This window comes from Phascolarctos cinereus, unplaced genomic scaffold, assembly GCF_003287225.1.
Source record: "Phascolarctos cinereus isolate Bilbo 61053 unplaced genomic scaffold, phaCin_HiC Scaffold_4;HRSCAF=312, whole genome shotgun sequence".
NCBI classification, from domain to species: domain Eukaryota; kingdom Metazoa; phylum Chordata; class Mammalia; order Diprotodontia; family Phascolarctidae; genus Phascolarctos; species Phascolarctos cinereus.
In genome coordinates this window covers 383187117-383194277 of record NW_027555847.1, presented here as the reverse complement: position 1 = coordinate 383194277, position 7161 = coordinate 383187117, and the positions used below count along the sequence as shown (strand labels likewise).

The following is a 7161-nucleotide window of genomic DNA, read 5'->3' as shown; positions in this document are numbered from 1 at the left end:
TTAAACATCACCTAAGATTAACAAAGAAGCAAGACAACCCTAAGGATCTTCCAGACCTGAAAACCTGAACTTTTCTCCTCTTAGGAGCTGTGTGTAGCAGAGTTGGATGTAAGACATCTCTAGGAAGGAAGAACCATGTTCCACTCTTCATGACTCCATTTGGGGTTTTCTTGGCAAAGATACTAGAACAGTTTTCCATTTCCTTCTCCAGCTCTTTTTACAGATGAGGAAACTGAGGCAAACAGGGTAAGTGACTTTCCCAGGGTCACACAGCTATTAAGTGCCTGAAGCCAGATTTGAACTTAGAAAGATAAGTCTTCCTGACTCCAGGCCCAGCTCTTTATCCACTGTGCCACCTAGCTATCCCATTAGGGGTCATATGGCCCAACTTCTTTATTTATACAAATAAAGAAATTGAGTTTCAGAGAGTTTGAACAGTTAACTCAAGATACCACAATTATCCAGTGGCAAAGCTACAATTGGAACTTGTATCCTCTGATTCCCAATGTAGTTATCTCTTTATCGATAATAATACATTAAATCAGCAAAACCATTTATTAACCAATTGCTATATCCCAGGCAATATGCTAGGAGCTGGGGATACAAAAACAAAAGACAAAACTGACATTTTAATGTCTCACCATATGGAGTCTTCATATATTTCCTCACCAACATGACATGATATCACCTTGTAGGTAATGTTTGTTCTCTTCCAGCTGAGGAAATACTTTGGTCTGTCCTATTAAGGTGGAAAGACTGAGAACAGGCCCTTTCACAAGACTCTAAAGCCTGGGGGCCAGTCTAGCTTAGTGTAGCAAAAAGTTGGCATGGGGTTGGCTATCCGCTTTTGTTCTTCTTTTAGCTACAGGATTCTTGACGACCATTTCCTAAGGCATGAGAGAGTTGTGATCTTCACTGGTGTACAGAGTACTGACACTGGTAGAATCAGAGATCCTTAAAGTGGTTAAGGCATCTGGTACTTCCTGATTGTTGATACTGTTGCTGGCTAGTAGAAGCATTCCTAGACATTATAGAGCATACAAATTAGTTGAAGAGATAGAAGCCAGCTTCCTTTTCTTGCTACTAGTTGTGACATATGTTATAGAGGGTATTCTTTCTCCCCCCTCCCCATACCCCCAAAGAGTATGGATTGAGAAAGATAGCCATTAAGATCCCTTCTAATTGTGAAATTCTATGGTTCTGACCCCAAGGGAAAATCATTTATTTTGTATGTCACCTCATACTCATTTTAATATAGTCCTACTATCTACTGGCCATCCAAGATGCCATTTGATATAAGAAACTAGCACCAAAGAGATCAAAGACTTTATAAAGAATCATCTCACATCAACATAGTCAAGTCAGAACATTTTTTTTCCAGGTCCCCCAAACCCCCTTTCCTTTTACCTGCCAATAATTTGCATTTTAAAATTGTGCTTTGAGAGTTAATAAAGAAAATTCAATTCGCCTTCATACCCATTTATTGAGAAATTAATACAAATGCCTACTACATATAGTAGGCATTACGTGGAAATATATTTAAATCTACTAGTGTTATTTTCAAAATGTTGAAAGTTATTTTTTTTTATCATTAGTACAATCTTGGTTTAGGATTTACTGAAAGACAGCCCAAATATTTATTTAGAGATGGTCAGCCTAATCTTAACATTTCGGGTTGACCACATTGTTTCAGTGGAAGAGGATGGTTTAAGAACCAGATGATCCAGCTGCGTGACTTTGAGGAGTTACTTAATCTCTCTGAACCTCAGTTTCCTCACCTGCCAAGTGTGAATCGTAATGCTGCCCTATCTATCGGGCTTACAAAGGTTAAAAGAGTCAAATGAGAAAATATTATCAAAGTGCTTTGAAAATTGCCACTTAATGTTGGGAGGCTGTTACTAAGAAATTACAGCAGCCTGAATATCTGTGGGGATGATCAAATGAGTACTTAATTAAAACACTTCTTTGTGGTGCAGTAGAAGCCTGGGTTATTGACTTAACCTGACCAGAGGCTCCCTGTAAAGGGGAAATAAGTTTTGTTTTGGATAAAGCATTTTTGATGATGTGACTGAAAGTTGTCCTTCAGAATCCAGAGATGCTGGGTGAGTAAGGCAGTCCGACGATAAAGTGCTTTAATGGGTGTAATATATTATAGATTTTATCCTGGGGACATTAGAGTTGTAATAAAAATGGCACTTACATTCTAATTCTGTTTGGGATTGTTTGTAAGATTCTTATAAATTTCCCCTTGGGAATTAAATTATTTGTGTTCAACATGAGCACAAAAGTGTGTTTTAGTTATTTTTTTTTTCTTAGAGATGTAGATTAAGTCACAGTGAAGAGGAAGATTTATCCATATTTCTTACCCAGCAAGAATGGGAGAAGTGTAGGATCCCAGATTTAGAACTGGAAGAGAATTCAAAGGTCATCTGTCTAAACCCCTCATTTTGCAGTTAAGGAGACAAATACCCAGAGTTTAAATGACTTGCACAAGGTTACAGAAGTATAAGTATCACATCTGGGATGTAAACTTAGGCCCTCTGACTCCAGACTACTCTTTCCAGTGTAAGACAGCTAGAACTGTGCTGGAGATAAATGAAGTTCTGCAATTGGAAATTTGTCTTGGGGCGTATCTGGACATTTTCATGGGTCAGGGAGGGGAATCATGAGGGCCAACCTTAGGGATAGACAGAAGGTTAATGAAATACAGCTCTGCCTATCCCTGGGCCCTTCCCCCACCTCCATATGCTGTAGAAAAAATTGTCTGCCATTGTTAGGTCACTTAATCATGAAATTTCACTTTTAGCTATGTATTGCTTTTGGGTAAACCATTGCTCCCAGTTAAAATGCAAATGTTCTGGAGAAGAGTGACATTTTAAGTGTTATTAGCTAACAACTAAATGTTAATTAGTTTATTAGCTACTAATTGGGAATAGATTTTGTTAAGAGGGAAGAAAAGAGAGGGATATTAAAAAAGACTTTTTTTAGAGGAAAGATTTAAAGGTAATTTAGTCTAACCTTTTCCAAAGTCCAGAACATACGCCTCTTTGTATCTCTCCCCCACTCCATCAACCCATCCTGAGACATTCTTTAGGACAGGATAACTGGAAGTAAGCTTTTCTATAGATTTCAGATGGGCAGATAGCAGAGATGTTTCATCCTTGCCCATTTCCACCATTGTTGTACACATTGTGGGGCACAGATTGTTTATGGCAGAGGAGTCTGATCCAGGAAGGCAGAGAAACAACCACACATACTGGCCTTTCCAATCTTACACTTTGCTCCTCTACATACACAATCTATGTTCCAAAGGACTAGTCTTCTTGCTGTTTCTGGCACAAGAAACTCCTTCTGCTTTTTCTCTGCTGACTGTCTTCTATGCCTGGAATTCTCTCCTTCCTCACTCTCCACCTCCTGGCTTCCTTGGCTTCTTTCAAGACTAAACTCAAATCCTACCTTCTGTAAGAGACCTTTTAAGCTCCATTTCTCCCTTCATTTTAATGATAGTCTCTTCCCTCTGAGGTTACCTCCAATCTCTTCTGTGTATATTACATGCATACATACACACATAATACATATATCCACATACATATGTATTTACTGATATATAGTATGTTCATTTGTTTAGTCATTTTTTAAGTTGTGTTTGACTGTTCATGACCCTTTTTTGGGGTTTTCTTGGCAGAGATGGAATAGTTTTCTATTTCCTTCTATAGCTCATTTTGCAGAGGGGGCAAACTGAGGCAAGCAGGGTTAAGTGACTTGCCAAGGGTCACACACTGGTGTCTGAGGTCTGGTTTGAACTCAGGTGTTCCTGACCCCAGACCCTGCACTCTATCTACTATGCCACCTAACTGCCCAGTGTGTACATAGTTATTTGCATTCCTTTTCCCCTATTAGAATATAAGCTCCTTGAGGGCAGGGATCCTTATTTTGCCTTTAATTATTTCCACAATGCCTAGCACAGAGAAAGTTTTTAGTAAATGATTATTGTTGATTGACATACAATGAGAGCAACAGAAGAGAAGACCAAGGACTAACCATCACACATTCTTCTTCACTGCTGATCTGTAGCTGTTTTACATCTCTCCTGTTTGCACATCACTGACTAACATCAAATGCCCCCCCAATGCAGAGATATTTTCCACATATTTCTAAGTATGTCTTATCCATTATAAATCAGCTAGTCTATGCCATCCAGACATATCTGTGTGAGGACTGTCCATGCAATCAGTATTTCCTCTGAAACTTCAGCTTTTTTACACTTTTCTTTTTTTGGTGGAAGAGTCTGGAGTGGGGAGTATACCCAAGGGAAAACTTTTCTTGACCACTACCTGAGCTTAGAGCTGTAACTTGTATTTTTCACTTTCAGGATATTTCCCATTATGCACCTAAGTAAGAACACATATAAAATGTCCTTAAATTAACTTAAAAATCAAAAAGATAAATTCATTGTGGGGGGATAGGGAAGGCTTGGGAACACAGTGAGACTAAAAAGAGAGGAAACTCACCTGAGTTGTAGTAGGTAGGGGTAACAAGAAATCTTATAGTTTCTAATTTTAATTAATTATTCTTTAGAACTCTGTTTTAAGCTCAATTGTTTATAACCTGCTAACAGAGTACTGACAGTGGCCTACTACATAGGGTGCTCTGTGACAAAGTGCTATTTGTCTCATCCTAATTAAAGCACTACCCGTTACTGTTGTTTGTCCTTTGTTGTCAAAGACCACAATGATATCAGGGAGGTGAAGCCAGGACTTGAAAGTGAATAGGATTTAAATGAAGGAGGGCTGTGCAAAGTCACCCTCCTCACTTTCTCTCTCTCTCTCTCTCTCTCTTTTTTTTTTTGTTTCTGTTTTTGGCCATGCAATGTGGTTAAGTGACTTGCCCAGGGTCACACAGCTAGTAAGTGTTCAGTGTTTGGTCTGAGGCCATATTTGAACTCAGGTCCTCCTGAATCCAGGGCCAGTGCTCTATCCTCTGCATCACCTAGCTGCCTCCAGCCTCACTTGCTCCTCCAATGCCACCTGGGTCCAGTGGCAAGATACACATCAGGATGACTGGAGATGGCCCTGGATGTGAGATGTGGGATTGGGAGACCTTGCTTGGCCTTTTTTTTTTTTAAAGGCAATTGGGGTTAAGTGACTTGCTCAGGATCACACAGCTAGTAAGTGTCGAGTGTTTGGTCTGAGGCCAGATTTGAACTCAGGTTCTCCTGACTTCAGGGCCACTGTTCTATCCAATGTACCACCCAGCTGCCCACTTGCTTGGCCTTTTAAAGCTAAGGTCTTTAATTTGACTGAGGCAACACCCCATTCAGTACTTAACGCTAGATAAGAAATGAAGTAGAGAATGGCCTCTTTACCTAATCAAAAAAAAATCAGTCTTGGAGGGGATTTCTTGGCCAAAATGGAAACACTTGCTATTTACAATCTTTCACCTATACTGCTACCACCCAGTCCCGTATAATCCTGATCTTTCTTCCATATTGACTCAGTTCTTTGGAAAGACAGGGCTTAGGGTAGGAACAAGGACATCTATAGGGAAACCTGAGAGAACTAATTCTTTTAGCAGAGCTACCAGAAGAGGTATGGATCCTCAAAGCCAAATTTTACCATTTGCACAGTTTTACAGATGTTTGGCTCTGGACACTAGGATTCTGGTAACTATGATGAGGTTATATCTTGTGAATTTTCCTCCCATGTTTTGGAGGAGTTGATTGATCTGGAATTTAGGGCTTGCCAAGTAGAATCAAGGCTTCATAATGACGTTTCATTCCCCAAATGAATGTAAAACTATTATTTTGAATATAGAATTTGGGGTAGTGGGTTAACAAAAGAAGGGGGAAATGGCAAAAAAAAGAAGACCAACTAGCTAGATAAAGATATATGGGTTAATTGTTGAATCATGGTCTCACCTGCATCTTTTATGTGGCAGATATGAATGCTTTATAAGTAATGAGGTCCTCAACAGGAGAGTTATGGCTGAACAACCTGACATTTGTAAAGCTGTAAAATGTAGGGGGAGATTTAATAAGCAGGATGAACTACCCTCCTGCATATTAACACAATTATGCACCTATGCACATGTCTCAGAGTAAATACTATATTTATAGTGTGCAGGTTCTCCAAAGGATATTAAGCAGGCATTGTAATTTGCATTTTAATTTTCTTGCAAGAAAACCTTTCCTATTGCTTTGAAACTTCCAGGGACCTAGTACCTCAAATGTAGTCTAATGGCTGCCACGTATATACTCTGATAATCTGTAATGGGAGATGGTGATATTACCAAAAAATATGTATCAGGCTTCTGAACTCTTTTTGAGGTGTGTATATCTGTATGGGGGTGAAGGACAATGCGTGATGACTATGGCAGTTTTATTATGCTAATTTGGCATATGACTTTCAAGGTGAATAGGGTTCTTGTGATTACTGGAATGGTGGCAGTGTGACCCAAATGTTATTTAAAAAAAAAAAAGTCTGTGCTAGCTTTGGCAGTAGCATGGTACAGTGGAAAGGCAACCTTTTGGCTATGGAGTCACAAGATGTGGATTTGAATATTAGTTTCTCTATTGTCTCTGTTACTTGGCTAAGTGAATTAACCTCTATAGGTATCAATTTCCTCAATTGTAAAATTAGGTCAGCTAGGTGGCACAGTAGATAGAGTGCTGGGCCTGGAGTTAAGAAGACTCATTTTCCTGAGTTTAAATGTGGCTTTAGATGCTTACTAGCTATGTGACCTGTGTCACTTATCCCTGTTTACCTCAGTTTCCTCACCTGTAAAATGAGCTGGAGAAGGTGATGGGAAACCATTCCAGTATCTTTGCCAAGAAAACCTCAACTGGAGTCATGGAGAGATGGACATGACTGCAATGACTCAACAACAACAAAAATTAAGGAGCTAGCCTTGATGGCCTCTATCTGCAGTCTCTTTCAGCTCTAAATTTTGTGACATAGGTTGCTGAACCAGTGAGGTTTTCTTCCACAGGTGTAGGTCTCAATGGTTAAAAGGCAACAAAGGATTTAGGTATTGAATTCAATCATTTAGAGAAAGCTACTCCATAGATAGATAGACAGATGATAAGCAGATGATAGATAAACGGACATAGAGACAGATGATAGACTGACGTTCAGGTAGAAATAGAGAGAGAAACATAGATAG

General features: G+C 39.3%; 1 long non-coding RNA gene across 1 annotated transcript in view; it reads right to left on the bottom strand.

Annotated features, from left to right (window-relative positions):
* Positions 1-592: 592 nt before the first annotated feature.
* The window catches only part of LOC144456683 (uncharacterized), a 24483-nt gene continuing 17914 nt past the window's right edge, over positions 593-7161 (bottom strand). Inside the window, exon 3 of the long non-coding RNA XR_013485702.1 lies at positions 593-1021. This is a non-coding gene — a long non-coding RNA (uncharacterized LOC144456683). The remainder of the gene's footprint in view (positions 1022-7161) is intronic.